The 17,528-nt window shown below is 40.5% G+C and overlaps 1 protein-coding gene across 1 annotated transcript in view; it reads left to right on the forward strand.

Annotated features, from left to right (window-relative positions):
• Positions 1-4,837, forward strand: part of ANKRD50 (ankyrin repeat domain 50) — a 41,750-nt gene extending 36,913 nt beyond the window's left edge. Inside the window, exon 5 of the mRNA XM_032187457.1 lies at positions 1,776-4,837. The gene's annotated coding sequence lies outside the window, so the exon portion shown is untranslated. The remainder of the gene's footprint in view (positions 1-1,775) is intronic.
• The last annotated feature ends 12,691 nt before the right edge of the window (positions 4,838-17,528 follow it).

The following is a 17,528-nucleotide window of genomic DNA, read 5'->3' on the forward strand; positions in this document are numbered from 1 at the left end:
AAGAAATGACATTCCTCATAGCAAGGTAGAAATCTGTTATCAATTTCCTCACCATTCTGCAATTCTTAAGTATGAGCTGAAAATCAGTGGAGTTCACTTTGATTTCTCACTTTCTCTCCTATACTAAATTTTATGTTGAAAAATAAATATTATGTAGCTTTTTCAAGTATGAATTGTCAGTAAGGAAATCAGCTAAAACAGAACCATTTCTCTGCCTCATCCTGGGGAATTTTTCTTTTTTAGGGTATTTGGAATGTATTCATAATTAGTATTTTCCATTTGAATTTCAAAGAAGCAGCATCTTCATACATGAAATGTATGCAGCTCTCATTGCTTATTTGTATTTTTCTGAAAACATACATTTTGTTTGTGTAAACACTGCATTTTTACAGACCAGACTGCTGCTCCGTAGAACCAGAATGTTCTTGGTAGCTGACTCACTTCTCTTGCAGGCCACCAAAGACTGCAGGTTTCTAGGGCAATTGCAGATAGAACAGAATGCACAAATGGGAGATTTTGAGCTGCCAAAAGCATGTTGACATTTTCTGTTTTTTTCTCTGAAATGTCTGGGAAATTGAGTTCACTTTAACAGAATGCATCTCTCCAGGTGTACCTGGGATCTCTTGTGAACTGCAGAGTGTTGAGATACTGTGCTGGACTCTTAAAATGTTTCTGTGGGATTCCTATTTTGGTTAAACCGAAATATTTGAAACAATACAGTGTTTCACAAAGCTACATAATAGAGCCTGCACATTTGTAACATGCAAATATTTGTGTTATTTATCAAAGGGTCAGGTGAGCTGTGAAGCAGACAAAAGCGAAAGGGTAGAACTACAAGAGCAGAGAGAGAGGGGAGTAAGCAGGTGTAAAAATGGAAATGGACCCTAAATTTTAGTCAAAAGAGCTATAGATTCCTACAGCTCTAAACCCTGTCCAAAACAGGGTTTTTTGTTTGTTTGTTTGTTTTTTCCTACCTCCATACACAGGTGCCTGATGTTCAGTGCTAGCTTTCATGTTACATTTTGTATATAATTCTGACCTAAAATGTATTGTTTCAACATGACCTGTGTCCTTGAAGCTGATGAGTTTTGATGAATTTTTCATCGGTGTAGATTTTAAAACATGTAGAAAACATGGAGAAAAAAAAAAAAAACACACTTTGTGTATAATTTTAAAACTCATGTTGAGCTTTGCTTTACCAGGAACATATAGTGCTTTTTTCCAAAGTCAGGGATTTTCCTCTTTGAAGTACTTATTTTATGTATTAAGCATATGAGGTGATAGATAACTATTTTTTTTCTTTTGCTTTTCTCTAATGCTTTCACGTAGCTTAATTTTAAATACAGAAGTTTAAAACAACTTGTGTGCATTATTAACTGCACACAAGTTCAGACTGTAATTTACCTCCTCTTTTGCCACGTCTGGAGCACAAAAGCAGTAATTTCCCTGACCGGTGAGTGCATTAGTCACACGTGCAGAATCACACAAGAAATAACCCTGCCAGAGCACCTGAGGACCAGCTTTCCTTCCCTGGCTGCCTCTTTTAAGCTGTATTCAGGAGGCTTTCCTGCTGCAGGATCCTTGTAGCTGTTTTGGACGGTAGCAAGCACAGGAAATCCATCACGTGGGTTGAGTTAGACAGGAAATGCTTTTTGTCATTGGTATGTTGTTGTGTGCTTTTAACTTGAGTTAGAAATTACATAGCTGCCTGGCTGACAGCACTGCATCTATGGTGGAATATTTCAAAACTTCACGGTTTTGTTTTGTGTTTTTAGGTCAGTTCCATGATGCCACGAACAGAAGTGCTTCTGCTCCAAATGATTTATCAGCTGGCTGGGATGAAAGCATTGATGAAAACACCAATGAATGCTTGTTTAGTCCGCCTGGAAATTCAAGAATGTGATTATACCACAGTACAGTTACCTTAATTACTGTAACGTGCCTACATTTTCAGGCTGCCTTCTCCGTATTACCCTCTGTGCTTCAAAAATTTATTTTATGTACTTTATATTTAATACACAGAATGAGCACTTTTTTTTTTTTTAATCGCAGAAAGATACACGCGGTATTTCCCTGACAACAGCTGAAAATTGTAAGATTGAGGAATTTCTGATTTCTAGAACGCTTGGCAGAAGTGCATGTGCCACAGTGAACTTTGTATGAAAAGGCAGTGCTTTTTTGTATTTATTTTCCTGTGGCTAAAGAAAAAAGCAGACAGTGTGTCACATTTGCATTGGTGTAACGTATGGTCAGTCTTTCCTGTGTACTTCAAGAAGTCCTCTTGAGAAATACAAATCTTGTAGCAGTATTTTATAAATACTGTACTTGTGTGTTCTGTCTCTGTAATAGCTGGTCCCTGGTAGCAAAGGGGTCAAACTGCAGCCATCTGCAGTATCTTTGGGATTTTTAAGAAACAAAATTCTGTGTCTGGTACCGTAGCATCAAATCTGGATGGCAGCCTGTGACCACGGGAAGCAATGGGTAAATTTGGTCTTGGACACCTGATCTTAAATAGCCTCAGTTATTGTTATGGTAATGAGGTAACTGAATATGGGTATTTCTTAGGTGCTAATGTAAAAGGTCTGCTCCTGCTTTCATGTACATCTTTATACATTAGAAACAGCTCTTTATTTTTCCAAGGCAGAGGACTGTATTGAGAATGTGTCGGTAAAACCAACCGTGGAAAATACAGAAGCTTTGTTAGGCTGAGAGAATATGCATTGAAAGTATAATGGAGAAAGAAAAGGTTAATGATACCATTGTCTGTGGAGGACGAAGATTACTGAGTTAGCCCTGTCCTGAGACAATAACTCTAAAGCACAAACTTGTATGAATGTGGTTGCTACTTCTGGTGGATTAGGTAGTGCCTGTGTGTGTATCTGTACCTGGAGTGTGGTTGGTCAGCAACCTGGGTAGTCCATATGTAGGTAACAGAAAAACAATTTCCCACTCTTACAGCAGAAAAAGATTACTTATATAAAGGGGAGCAAAATCAAGCCCATTGTTGTGCAAGTGAACAGGATGAATTTTTCCTTTGAATGTGCATATCTTATTTGCACAGCTCTGAGTGATAGAATTAAACAAGTGATTATTTTCTCCTAAAAATGCAAGCTATATTCTACTATTCACCATTACACAGTCTTGCTCTTTAGAAAATAAGCCTATTTTTATACGTGAGTATTTCTTCTAAAGGCTTGAGATTCGTCTTTTTCATACTCTAATTCTGATCATTCCACAAATAAGAAGATAGAAAGCTGAGGTTATTTTTCATAGAGGATGAATTAGATGTGTGGCTATCCCTAAACTTTGATAAATGGCCCCTGGATGTATGTGTAGTGCATATTCTAAGGCACTAAAGGGCTCAGTGTCTTATTATCATAACATTTTCTTGTCATCAGAATATTTTTTTGAAGTGTTGGGTTTTTGTTGTTGTTGTTTTTTTTTATATCTTGCACCTCCATTCTTATTCACTTGTTACTAAATGTAAAAAGAGTCTTTTATAGTCAGGCATTCAGTGCATAGTAAGATTAAATGTTAAAAGTTGACACACAGCAATATTGATTATTCTGAATGTTTCATGTATTGAATTCTTGTCCCTGTGGGACAATTATAAAATAGACATGACAGAAGTCTTGCAAAACGGCCTTAAGAGTGGCTCGGTAAAGAGATAGTACCAAAATGTTCTCAGCAAACTTGTTCCAAACCTCAAGTACAGTCCATTTGCAATGCTGTGCAAGAATAAAACTTTTCTTAGTTGTTAGATGTATGTTTTGTTCTGTAGAAAGGGATCCCTGAATGCTAACGTTTTTCTACTGACCTTGACTGTCATTGGGATTATATTTATTTAATTTTATTGTGTTATTAATTGCACCTTGTGGACAGAGGACGTAAAAATATGGCCAGTTTCACAAGGGGCCACCATTTATAGATAGCCTGATGGTTTTTGTGTGAATAGTATTTACATTTGAAACAGCTGGTGGGGAAACCCCATATCCAAATCAGCAGAAAGTAGACCTGCTGAAAACGTTTTCAGAAGGAAAATAACAATGCTTACGGATTTTGAACATCACTTTGGAACAGAGCACGAATCGCTTTAAAGCATCTACTTTCTCAGAAGGTCTGTGTAATTCCACATTGCTGTCGTGTGTGATTCTTAATCTCTACATTTGTGAGGTTCCTGTGTGCAAAGGCAAGTTGCTGTTCCCCCGTTGTCCTCTCTGTCCTGCTCTGCTCCGTCACATCCACGTGATCAAGTGGAGGCGAATGGAGTTGCGTAGCTGTGACTCAGCACAGCTGCTTCTGGCAATGTACCGGTTCTCCCGACCCAAAAAGCCTGAATAAAACATGAATCCTCTTTCTCTTCATCACATTTCACTGGTCCTCCCAAGGTCACCTCCACAAGACACCTAAATCTCCTAACGGGAAAGATAGGGAAAAGACTGTTTTGTGGACACTGGCATCAGTACTGTATGCATGTGGAAAAACTCTTCAAAAGAGCAATGCGTTAAGAGATGTAGAGGCACAACGATGCATTTTTGTCCTCTCTGTGATCAGTATTGAAAACATTACCATTTATTTAAAAATAAAAAGGTGTTTTCCCTCCTCAGTTACTCTGCTATGCAAACATCTGTATTGCTTAATATTCCCCATCTGAACTTCTCAGTTAACTTGGTTTGCAGATAGACTGTTTTTTTCCTGGAGTGGGTTGTAAATAGCCTTTAATGTACATTGAATGAATTTCACATTGTAAAATTTTTATTTTATTCCTTGTATTATATTAAGCGAAAATCCCTGTGTATATGAAAGTGCATAATAAATATATTTGCTTTTCAGCATACATCTGTTTTAATTTTTGTACCTCATTTCCCGGGACATCTCAGGAAAAGCTTATTAAATGTGATTAACACTTGTATCATACTTCATGGAACAAAACGTATGCATCAGGCAGTCTAGGTGAGCAAAACTCAGACCTCAACATTAATTCCTACACACCTGCTTATCACTGAGGTGACCTTTCTTTTTCCCACATTAAAAGTGAGTCAACCCTCAGTATCTGCAGCAGGGAAATCAGTGCATGTTACTTGGGTTAATATGACAATTTATACCAGCTATAGCAAGAGGGCATAAAAATTAAATATTTCAGTTGCTCTTAATTCTTTACTACTTTGCATGGTATTTGTTAATCCTCTCTTTGCTCGGTGTTTTTCTGTAGTATTTTTGGTTTAAGCTTGCTTCCTGGCAGTGCCTACTCATTTTCTTTGAGCTTGTTACTAAAAATTAGTAGAAATAGTAAGAGAAGGGAGAAGTTTTCCAGTCACTGCAATGATTTCATTTGCCCCAATGATCTTGTCTTCAGGTTGTATACTCATGGTGATTTCTCTGCAGGGTTTTTTGAGTGTGGAGGGAGAGTTTGGCTGTGCCTTCTGCCAGTGATGCTTCGCCTTGCCCTCCATGTACACTGCATCACACTGACTGCAGCTGCTGGTGCTCAGGGGTAGGCTGGTTTGCAAGGTTAGGAGAGTGACAAGCAGAACTGTTGGTACCTATTCACTTGTTTTGTGTGTAGTATTTCTGTGGTTTCCCACAGTAACTGTTGACACTCTTCTGTTAAGTTCTTTATGTCTGAAATAGCAAAGTATGAGATGTATTTGTTCAGTGGCATTTTTTCAGAGACTTATTTTTACTGATTGAATATTTTTTTATTGTGTTCCATAGAGATTTTATTCAGATAATCTCTAATAATATCTAAATATAATTATTCAACACCTGTTTTAAATTCCAAATCCTTTTTAATTCTAATTTTATGGAATATAAACAATCAGGATGAATAGTTCTTCAAATCTTCTGTGAGATCTTTGTAACAGTTTGGCTTCTGCATTACATGTATTTTCCAAATGAAAGCTGGGACTAGTTGGCACAGTGAACAAGTGCAAAGCTTTGCAGTCGGGGGCCCTTTGAGAGACAGCAATGAGAATTTGGCATTGATCTAAATCCTAGCCATTGTATGCTACAAAGAGTCACAGTTATAGGGCATGGGACTGAGAAATCTACTTGGCAAATCATTTTGTTAAACAAGTCTCCAAAGTTATACGTAGTTAATGTAAACAAGTTGACCTTTATGATGAAAATTTAATTTACTGGTGTCCCAGAAAGACCTACCATTCTCACTTTAATTCTTACAGAATATTAAGTTTGTATTAGGCCAACCAAGTCACAGAACTACAATTACAGGTGAATTTTAAGCTAGAGAAAAACAACTTCTAACAGGCTCCTGGATATAATCTTGTCTCTCTGGGATTTTAGTTTGTGGTCTGTAACCCTTTCTGACTGATTAAAAACACAGTAAAGGATTTTGTGTTTTGGTTTGGAGCCTTTTTTTCTTCTCTGTGCCTCACCAGGTCATTTTTAGCTCCCCAATCTGATCTGTATCTGCCTTTGGGGGCTTGTCCAGCACTTTAGTAGGGGACTGCCAAAGCTACAGAGCTTTCAGCCATTTCACATGTGTACCCTTGAAAAACTGGGATGTGGCAAGGATGGGGATGCTGCAGTAAATAGCTATGCCAGATAGAAATAATCAGATTTTTTTCTGAAGGAAAAGTAATTACTACTTTCATCAAGTTATCTCTGGTTTAACAGTTTCTTGCAGTTGCAATGCAGTTGCAGGTTTTATGTCCAAATCCCTAAAATCCCACTGGCAGACAGGTACTGGATCTGTAGCCAGAGGCAAGGAAAAGGAGAAGTTGATGTATCGGGTAGATGTGCATCTCCAGTAAGAGTCACTACAGCTTTGCTAAAGGATCACTCAGAAAACCTTCTGCTCTTTCAGGGAGGGAGTGGAAATGGCTTTGTCAAAGAAAATTTTTTAAAGAAAACGGTTATATCAAGAAGCAGCATACAACTTGGTTGACTAGCCTGTTCATGGGGATTAAAATCTTCAGCTTCCAGGTCTACAGCCGTGTTCAGAACTGGTATTACAACATGACAGTCTGCTGCAGAGCTTCTTCAGCTTTCCTTGCTGTAGGTCTGTGCTAACTAGGCGAGGAAACCCGTGCTTCAGTCTGTTTATTATCCCTGCATTTTTTAAAATGATGATAGTTCAATGTTAAGGTGACTCACATAGTGTGGGCAAGCTGCCCCCCCATCAACAGCAGTTTTCAAACTGAGTCTGCAAAACCCTCACGATTCATGAATGAATTTTACTGCTCCATAAAATGGTAACCAAAAGAAAAAAAGAAAAAAAAAAAAGAGAGAGAGAGAAAAAAAAAAAAAAAAAAAAAAGAGGAAGACCTGAACTTATAAAAGGGCCCGCCTTTGGCATTTGAAAATCAAAAAGTCAGAAAACCACAACTCTGCAGTTTCAGCTAAATAAGGTAATGCATTTAAGGAAATTTTGGGGTTTTGGAAAATTTTGATTCACAAGTTCCTTTGGGAACAAAGTGACATTTGCCCTCCTGGGCACCTATTACAGCTTCTCCAGTCAAAGCCTGGCAGTTGAATTATGATTAGATTTAAAGATTATGATTGGATTTAAAGATAAAGTCGTATTTCTAAGTAAGTTTTGTTATTTATAGACCTACGGCAGATTGTAGGCTCTTTCTGCTGGGGAATAGCACCTGTATATCAGCCTCTTCTGCAAGCAAAGCTAGGAAACAAGAAGAAAGTCTGTGCCACAGAGAAGTGGTGTAAAATTAGCTGGTGAGGGTTGTAACACAGGGGCCATATTGTTAAAAGCTCTTAATTTTTTAATTGCCAGAAGGCTGATGATAACGTGTGCTGCCAGACTGCTGCAGAGAAGGCAGACTATCTGGAAGTGCCAAAGTGGGCAGGAGGTTTTTAGGTTTTTGGAAAGTCCTTTGGGAGGTGCTTGGTGCATTTATTTAAAAACAAAAACAAAAACAAAAACAAAAAACTCATTTCCCAATGACATTACAGGTTTCTTGATGAAGCTGACCCTCTGAAAATAGCAAGATTACGGAGAGGAGAGTTTAGGGGACAAAAGAGAATAAGCTGTTGGTTTTGTTTGCTTGTTTTCCTATCTATTTTGATGTATGTTGTTTTTAGCCTGCATCTCCTAGGGGGGGAAGAGAATTGAAAAATAAATATTTTTCAGGTAAGCAATAAAGGTTTTTTCTTTCCATTATTGAGTCAAGGCCATGAGCACAGCTGTTGTGTACTTGCTATGTCCTGGCAAACATTAAGCAACCTCATAGGAAGACTATTTAAAATTCAAAGCTTTATTCATAGATGATAAAGACAGAGTGGACCTTTATTATGATTTATTCTGTCTTCTTTCATTACACTGGCCATTCGATTTGCTGCTTTATTTTCCCCAAGTAGAGAACAGTCCAGTCTTAATCAGCAGTATATCTGGACAAAATGCTGTGCTACAGTGCTTGAGATTGCTTTAATAAGAATAATGTCATAATTGCATTGGTGCTTTTCTGTATTGCTCTTCTGTAAGGTATTACCTCTCACCAGTAAATCTCAAAACGCTTTGCAGTTTTGAGACAAGAGCAGTATTGAGATAAAGAAATCTTTGCCCTCTCAGCCACCAAACAGGACACAGACAAAGTCAGGAAAAGCCCCTGGGTCTCTCCCAGCAGTAGGAACTGTGTCGCCTTGAATAACCTGCTGTCTGGCACTAACTCATCTCCTGCTTTTTTTAGTTGCTTTCTGTGCATTTGCAGTATCACCCACTGGAGGCTATCCGCGCAGCTGGGTGCAGGCAGCTCAAGCTCTTTGGCCAGCCGTTTGAGCAAGGCTGAGTCAGCTTGGATTCAGAGGCCTCTCAGCAGACTTTTATTAGGTTGGACAGGGTGCAGCACATATAGTCATTGTGCTACTGCAATCAGATCTTCCAAAAGTCACTCTTAGACATCAGACTCAGCCAGGAACCTGACTGGCAGCTGTGGGGAGACCCCAGAGTTTGCTCAGATGTTGTGGGAAGCAATAGTGGGCATGCATCCCAGCCTTTGTGTCTGGTACCCGGTTTTTCCTTTTTTTTTTTTTTTTTTTTTTTCTGACCTAGTATTTTGAATCAAATTGAAAATAAAGCAACATGATTGTTTCTATCTCTGGTAACTTTTAATTTCTTCCTTGGCCTTGGTTAGCTGTCAGTCTCTTGACAAACTAATGGGTCGTTTGAAGGTTGTCACTTAAAGGTATTCATGGCATTGAGAAACAAGGTCTTTTATACACACAATGCCCAATGAATAGATTTTTTTTCATAAGCTTGATAGGACCAAACTGTCTATGTGTCTTTCCAGTTGCACTTGTCTGAAAAGAGGGGAGCAGAAAGCAGAAGTATTGAAGTACAGGCCTTGGTTGCATGGGAAGAAAAACGGGGGGAAAGAAAGGTTCATGGCATCTCAGAAGACATCAAAACACAGTTCATTAATTGCCACTTCCAAAACACTTTCTTACTAGAACAAACCTCAAGGTTATTAGTGAGTGAGTAATTAAGAGCAAGAGTCTTCCTCTGTCCACAGAAGGTGTTTGTTGCAGACAAGGGACGAGGCAGAAGAGCCTTTGCACTGGCTCTGTTGAGATGCTTGCCCTGATAACAACCTACCTGGTAATTCAGTCTTCTGTTGAGATTTCCCAAAAGGGGACTGGATGAAGTTGTTTTTTAAATGATTCCACTAATTACTTTTTTAACATGTGAAATTAATGAACAAAATCATCCAGGGGCATTCTTAATAATAGAAACTCCTTCCTTGATTGGTTGCGTTGATTTCCTCAGCAGGACTTCAAGGGCACATGCAGCTCCCTTCACTTGGAGGAAGGGTGGCAAGACCTGTGCCTGGATTGATGTTACGGTGCTTTTTAGCTCATGCTGCCAGCTCATTTACACGAAGCCTGGTTTTATCAAGGGTAAGTCTTCCCCTTTGCCAAGATGTGCTGATGAATTGAAGAAGGGCCATTTCAGGACAAATCAGAGATCCATCCAGGCCAGCAATCTGTCTTTAGCAATGACCAGTACCAGATGGGAAGAGAAGAGTGTGAGAACAGGGTAAACTTGTAACGATTTTTGTCCTGAGTGCTCTCCAGTGATTTGTGGTTTGAGGGTTTCCAAATCCCAAAGCAGTGCCTTTGTCTATATTTTACATATTGGTCAATGTTAACTAAATCAGACTAGCAGAGAAGGAAAAAGGATATTATTTTGAAGAAGTATTTAATATTTATTCTTTAAGGGTAAGACCACTGAGCAATCAGCCACCTAGCACAAGATTTAATCCCTAAGTAGATTTATACCAGAGATCTATATGATAAAAATATCATGTATGGTATGAAATAAATATGCAGCAATTCATGTTAACATACAATACAGCAAGTAGGGGTATCTTGAGACAAAAGAAATTCCTCACATATGCCAAAAACCTGTCTTGGAACAAGCAAGGAAAAATGTTACACTACCCTGGATCCTTTTAGGAAAGCTTGTAGGTCTGTTTGCATGGTGACACAACAGTCCCAAGAGTGAAACCATCAGTTATTGTATTTTTATTACCCACTAGCAACATGAACATGTTTGAATATTGGTTCTTTGTCTCTTCAGCTATTAGTCAAACCCTTCATATGTCAGTAATAAGGAACGCACACAAGAAAAAAAAAAAAAAAAATGTTTTAAAAATTAAAAGCGTGAGTATAACGGCAGAAAAAAATACCCATAGCATAGCAAAATAAATGGTGTCTGTCCCATTCTGGAATGTAGGAATGCAGAGGTGTTTGTAGCTGAAGCATGGGACCAAAATATTTTTAAGTAATGGTCCTGTACATTTAATCTGCAGTCCAGCGTTGCTGGTGCACTCAGGATGCTGGCCATGCACTTGGTGGTGTTGGCAAAAGGAAAAGAGGCTCCACCCGAGCTGCTCCGAGGAACTAGCGTGTGAGCACCGTTCCTCACACAGCAAAACCATCCTCTCAATTAAACCTGCTCTGTTCTTCATTTAGGCATCCTAATTATTGGGCAAAGTGCTGCTGTGCTTGGAGCAGGACAAGCAGAACAACAGGTTGTCTCTCGCCACAGCAGTGAGTACTGACCTCAGGCAACATGTAGGTGTTTCCTAGTCCAGAAAGCAGTGAGGCAGCAGAAATAATGTTTGGGGTTTCTTTTCTTTTCTTTTCTTTCCTTTTTTTTTTTTTTTTTTTTTCATTCATAGCTGAAGTCTTATCAAATTTTGATTGTTTCACAACACAATAGATTATTAAGAAGGGAGGTGGGAAAAAAAGTCTGTCATAATGTGGCTGTTTATTACTGTCCCAAGCAGTAGATGAGGAGGAGGTGCAGAACAGCTTTTTTGAACATCCAGCATCACGGTGGGCAGCAGCTGTTGGCAGTGCGGGCTGGCCAGAAGTGAGAGCAGAGCCTTTAGTGACAGATGCGAGAGATAGTCAAAACCTTCAAACACCAGTGGCTCATTTTCAGTGTGGCAGAGAAGGAGATGCTATCTCAAAGAGATGCCATAGCAAGAGCCATACTAGAAAAATTGTCCTTGGACAATGACTCCAGATGGACATAGCACAAGATGTGACATACAAGAGTTCTGCTTTGTAAGAGGAGGGAAGGTCTCATATCCAAGAGATTGCTGAATGTCTCTGAAAGAGGAAGGAAAACATGAAAAAGGTTGAAGTTAAAGACTCAGTTAGAGACAGAGTGAGGAGCGTACACTTTGCCTTAGCAAGTCTGGGCTGTCCCCAGCTTGAGAACTGCTGGGATGAGGACATTGTTTGTGTACCCGGGTGCAGCTGTAGCACCCAGGTAGAAAATAGGCTAGGGTATTGTGACCACTCCCTTGGGATGGGGACTTTAATCCCCGCTTTCATTAGTCTGAGATTGCACAAGGCTGTTTAAGTGAGTTTCTTCTGTTTTGGGGCCATCTGCCTAAATCCATTGTGCAACAGAGACCAGCACTAGCTTGTTCTGCAGTGTGGTCACTGCATCCAGTGCTGCCTGCGTCTGCTGGGGCAAAGCAGCTGTCCAGATGTACGGTCAGTCTGTCTGTCTGCAGGCAAATCATGACACACCTCCTGCACTCCTGGATGCAGGGAGTGTTAGCTGTCTGGGATTAATTTCATTTGTTCAGGGCTATTCAAAGAGCTCAGGTCTGTTTCCATGTACAAAACACTGTTTATGATGCAGTCAATTCTCTATTAGCTGAAATTAAGGGAAGACTGAGGCTCTCCCAGTACACTCCCTCAACTATTAACACTGTGGGATGTGCATGGGAATGCAATGTGCAAATATCCACACATCACCTGGGCAAGTTTGGTAGCCCTGAGGCACTGCTGGCTTTTCCTGATCTGTGCTGGCTCCTGTGGTGCCCCCGAACACAAAATGTCCCCACAGCACCCTCTCTCTGCCCCCATGGCCTCTCTGCTCCAGCTCAACATCTCTGCCATGCAAAGGTATTTGGGTGCCTTGTCACCCGGCCAGGGCTAGTAAGCCTGTGGGATCTCAGCCACTTCTAAATGCACCATTGCCTTGCACTCCCTCTGCTGAAACAGGGCGGAGATGCTGCTATTGGATGGAGGTGCCGCCGGGTGATGCTCCCAACCTGGCCTTTGAAGCAAGAGCAGAGACCTGTCTGTGTGGCTCCTTGCCTGGGCAGATCTGCTTGTCACATCTGCACCACCTCCCTTCCTGACATCCCCTTTCATGTGGCCAAGTTTAGGGAGCAAGACCTGGCTGCATTGATTTGGGGTGACGGAGCAGCACGGGGCACCCCGAGTGGCCCTGTAACTGCTGAGCCCCTGCTAGACTTAGTGTAGAGTGAGGATCTGCTGCCCGCATCTCACGGCAGCTTTGCACCAGGTCTTTTTGCCTCAGCTGCACCCCTTTTTCTGTGGGTCACAAGTAAAACAAGTTTTCAGCCAGCGTGTGCACTGTGTGATGAGCACGGTGCCCATCCCCGCTCGCTTTTTGAGGTAGGTAGCTATCAGCTTCTTGGCAGAGCTTTCTCTCTGTCATTATATTTTTTTTAGAGGAAACCAGAACAATATATGTGCTCATTTTATGCACCACTTTAATCCCAAAATATCTGTTCAGGCTCAAGTTTACTGCAAGTGAGAATTAGTTTACTTTAAAGCAGTCCAAATGGAGCATGATTGAAAACTGCATGGCCAACTGTTAGTACATCAGCCAGCAAGGGGCAAAACATCTTTATAGACGTGGAACAGGCTGACTAAAAAGGAAAGCTACTTCGCATAGCAAGAAACTCCATGTTGGGCTTAAAAAAATGCAAATCCCAAAGCCCTTTACTCCCATCAGATCACACGCCTATCAGAAAGAACAATGCAATGTAGTTTGTAAGAATGCAGGTTGCAATGGTGCCTTATGAAATGTGGGTGTAAAAAGACTCAAAACATGAGTCTGGAAAGACTCAAAAATGATAAACTCAGAGCCCGTGCAAATGGCTCTGTCACTGTGCTTCAGTGTGCTGGTTTTCTATGTACAGAGACAGAAATAATGACAACCGTTTATTATTGATGAAATTGCTTTATTGTCACTAGGATAGGAGTTCAAGAACTGAAATTCCACTGAAGGAATGATATTTTATCACTGAGCTTAAAACCCAGGGCAAAGTATCTTGAGAACCATTTACAATCACATTTTAGTCTGTGACAAATTACACCAGAATACTGCTTGGACAGTCCTTGGTATTAACCAGATGCAGTGGGATTCATGCTTCTCCATTGTACAAGAAAATGACTCACATATTCCTCTTTCATCCTAAGGGACAGATGAAAAACTGATTGCAGGCTCTTGTGCTGCTCTCCTTTCATGCTGCCTGGCCCATCCTGTACTCAAGCTGGGTTTAAAGAGAAGAAAAGATGCTTGTGTGTAAGAGATTAAGTGTGTTCAGACTGTACCCATTAGTTATTCTCAGCCGTGGTGCTGTGCTCAATTTGCGGTGTGTTCCAGTCCCGGGGCGTGATTACAGGCTGAGCCCGTGGTCGGTGCCCCGTCCCGTTTTCACACTGGTTTTTGCTCTACTTGCTTTGCAGGCTTTCTTAACCACGTGGCATGGGAGGCTGCTCTGGTAAATGGCTGCTGCTTTCATTTGGAGCCTGCCTGAACAACAAACGCAGTCTCTTTCCATGGACCTTAAATTTAATGAAAGTTTGGCACAATGAAATGATGTTTATATTACAGCATTTCGAGAACTATAAGTGCTGATGAGACTCAAAGCCAAATATAACTGCAGTCAATACAGACCCAGAGAAATTGTTTTCAGGCTCATGCCAACAAATTGTGATTAATTTCTTTGTTGTGGTGCAAGCTCGCTTCTGAGCATGTTCCCCATTAGCTCGATGAGCATCCCGTGCAGTCACTGGCACGCTCTGAAGAACAGATCAGCTCTCACTTCTGTCACACTGACAGCACCTCACAGTGCCAATCCCACTGAAAAGCTGGGTACCGCTGTCTTTGCTCTTTCTTTACCTCAAAACTGGAAAACACTGTGTTTTTTTTTCCTCTGAGGAGGAGTTTGGGACCCACAAAGATGAGTGCTGTTTATCCTGGTCTGTATCATAGCAATGGCACCAGCAAGGTGACATTTCTTAATGCTGAGAAGTAAAAAGGTGCCTCTGGGTAGAAGTGACTAGTTTCTCAAACTCTATCTTGTGTCAAGCATAATCAGGAAGTCTTGGAAAGCTACATATCTCAGGCAGGCTTTGTTGCTGGAAAACCAGGAAAGGTCTGTTTTGTTTAAACAATTCCCTTGGAAGTAGCAATTCATCTAAATAGAAACTGTTAAGCAGAAAGCACAGATTCAGAGAAACCTCCTACTTTAATTATCTGAAAAGTTTGAAATCACCAGAGAATTTTATTAGGTAGTTTTATTACTTCAATTTTTAAACTAAAACATAAAAAAAAAAAAAAAAAAAAAAAAAAAGGAAAAAAAAAAAAGAAAGAAAGAAAGAAACAGAGAAACAGAAGCAAAAAGTATAAAAATTTATAAAAGGCTTAAGATGCAGTCAGGACTTTTAGCTGATCTGAGGCTGTTTCTTCCTCTTTAGATCTCTAGGTCAGGGTAGCTGTCAGATTTTGACCCCAAAGTCTTGCAAGACCAAAAATTTAATCTGCAACCAACTTAAATTTCTATGTCTTATCACAATATGGACTTCCTGAATTTATGGAATACCAGGTTTTTTTCACAGTATAAGCTTTTGCCTCCTTTCAGCTTGCTTTTTTGCCTTAATCACTCAGAAGTATGAGCAAGCATGTTCCGGTCTCTCACCATTCTGCTCTCTGACTTTCCTTTGGCTGCCTTCCATCACGCCAGGAGCCACAGATCCCATGTAGCTCTATGGGAAGCAGTGGTGAGGTTTCAGAAACTACTGGGACAGGACCAATGGGAAAAAGGGGCATGGGGGAGGAAACTCATTTCCTCCTCTCACATATTTTTCTCTTGATTTAATCATCCTAAAGACACTTTAGATATCAAATCTGAGCATGGGCCCCTTATCTGCTCATGCATAATGTTTCAGAGCTTCTGCTCAGCATAAACTGATTGAAGCAAGTGTGCTTTCCCAGAATAGATCTTACTTTCTTGAACTTTTCCTGTCCTCCTTGATCAAATTGAGTGGAGTAGGATTCACGGCCATAAAAAAAAATGGAACCTGGCACATCCAACAGGCAAGAAGTATAATGATTGATGCATTGTCAGAAGACAAAAGTACTTTTCTTTGAAGGTTAATTTTTCCATTAACTTTCCATTGAAGTTAACTTTAGATTGTTGCTGATGATGATTAGGGGAGTTCAAAATTCAGCTCTTAAAGCTGCTTAGCAACTATCTTGGTAGCAGAATGCAAATTTTCCTGTGACTATCCCTGCAAGACAGCAGGTAAGAAAGGTGCTATCTTAGTCATTTGGACTGTCAGCAATTGGCCAGGGTATAATATAATATATATATACAGTTTCTTCTGTATGATGTAGGTCTGTATACAAAAGGTTTAATCAACTTGGATGTATGGTAAGTGCAGTGAAATGGGACCATCCTGGTAGTTATCCCCAGTAAACAAATATTTATTTCACTTTGTTGCACAAAAAGTTTTAAAACATTTGTTATTGTGAATAATTCTGTTTATCTGAGAGAAACAAAAGCATTTGGGGCCAATTTCTACTTCTTCATTCTGCAAACATGTTAACTGAAACTCAAGAGTCCACTTGTGTTTAACATCTCTGTGACATGAAGCAGAACTGGTTTCCTCATGTGTTTAACACAAAAAGCATGGACATGTTTGTCCTATGCATAAGCATATCACTTTTTTGCCTGACTGATCAATATGAAACCAAGCTGTGTGTTGAGATTCTATTATCGTGTTTTCTACTGGGATGCTAAAATGTTCTTAAACGCAATAGTCACTGTTTAAAATAAGTGGTGACGGAAAGAAAGGTAATCTCTCTTTCTAGCAAAATGTTATGGTGAACTCCAAGAACTTGATTTAGAATAATGGAAATAATGACTTTGTTCCTCTAAAATAAACATAATTATCCATTGTTATAATCACACTAATCTGGAACTAACTGTAGAAGATCAAATAATTAAGATCAAGCAATTAGTATATGAACTCATTATGCATGATTCAGGAACAAATCTTAAGTCCTATAGGCTCCATAAATACCAGCTTCCAAACTGTTAATGTAACTGGTAGAAGATCATACAAATTCAGAACCTAGTGCAGTTTTAATCTGACTGAAAGTTATGTTGCGCAGAGCTTTCAGTGCTGTTATTTGTGTTACTATGGGGCACAGCATACTCCAGCAAGCCTGGCCCAGGCCTCAGCTGAGAGAGAAGTAGTTGCCTCTTTCTGTGTCTGTTAGGGGGGTGATCTGTCCGTCCTGCTCAGGGTCCACACACCTATCCATAATGCTCCACCACCCCAGCTGAGGGTGGGGATTTGTTCTGCTGTCTTACCCAGGATGATGAACCATGACCCTTCCTCCTTCCAAGTGATTCTGGGTGGCCCACCACCAGCCCCTGGGCCACCAGAGAGACAAATTTCACTACCAATGCAAGCCTGGTAGCTAATGATGTCTTGATACTATATTACCGTCATTTCAGTTAATAATTGTAGTGGGTTTATGTGGCAAGGTTTTGGTAGCAGGGGGCCATACGGGTGGCTTCTGTGAGAAGGATCTAGAAGCTGCCCCATGTTAGATAAGGGCTTCACTGCTGACCAGAGACAAGCCAATAAGCGATGTTTGTGCCTCTGTGAGAGCATATTTAAGAAACAGGGGGGAAAAAACAAAAGCAACAACAACAAAAAAAAACTGCAACACACAGCAGCTGGGAGAGTGAGAGGTGTAAGAATAAGCCTTACAGGTGCCAAGGTCAGTGAAGAAGGAGGGGGAGATGTGCTCCATGTTCTGGAGCAGAAGTCCCCTGCAGCCTGTGGTGAGGACCATGGTGAAGCAGGCTGTTCCCCGGCAGCCCATGGAGTACCACAGTGGAACAGATCTCCATGCTGCAGCCCGTGGAGGAGACCACAGTGGAGCAGGTGGACCTGCACTGACAGAGGCTGCA

The sequence above is a fragment of the Aythya fuligula genome, chromosome 4 (assembly GCF_009819795.1).
Source record: "Aythya fuligula isolate bAytFul2 chromosome 4, bAytFul2.pri, whole genome shotgun sequence".
NCBI lineage: Eukaryota > Metazoa > Chordata > Aves > Anseriformes > Anatidae > Aythya > Aythya fuligula.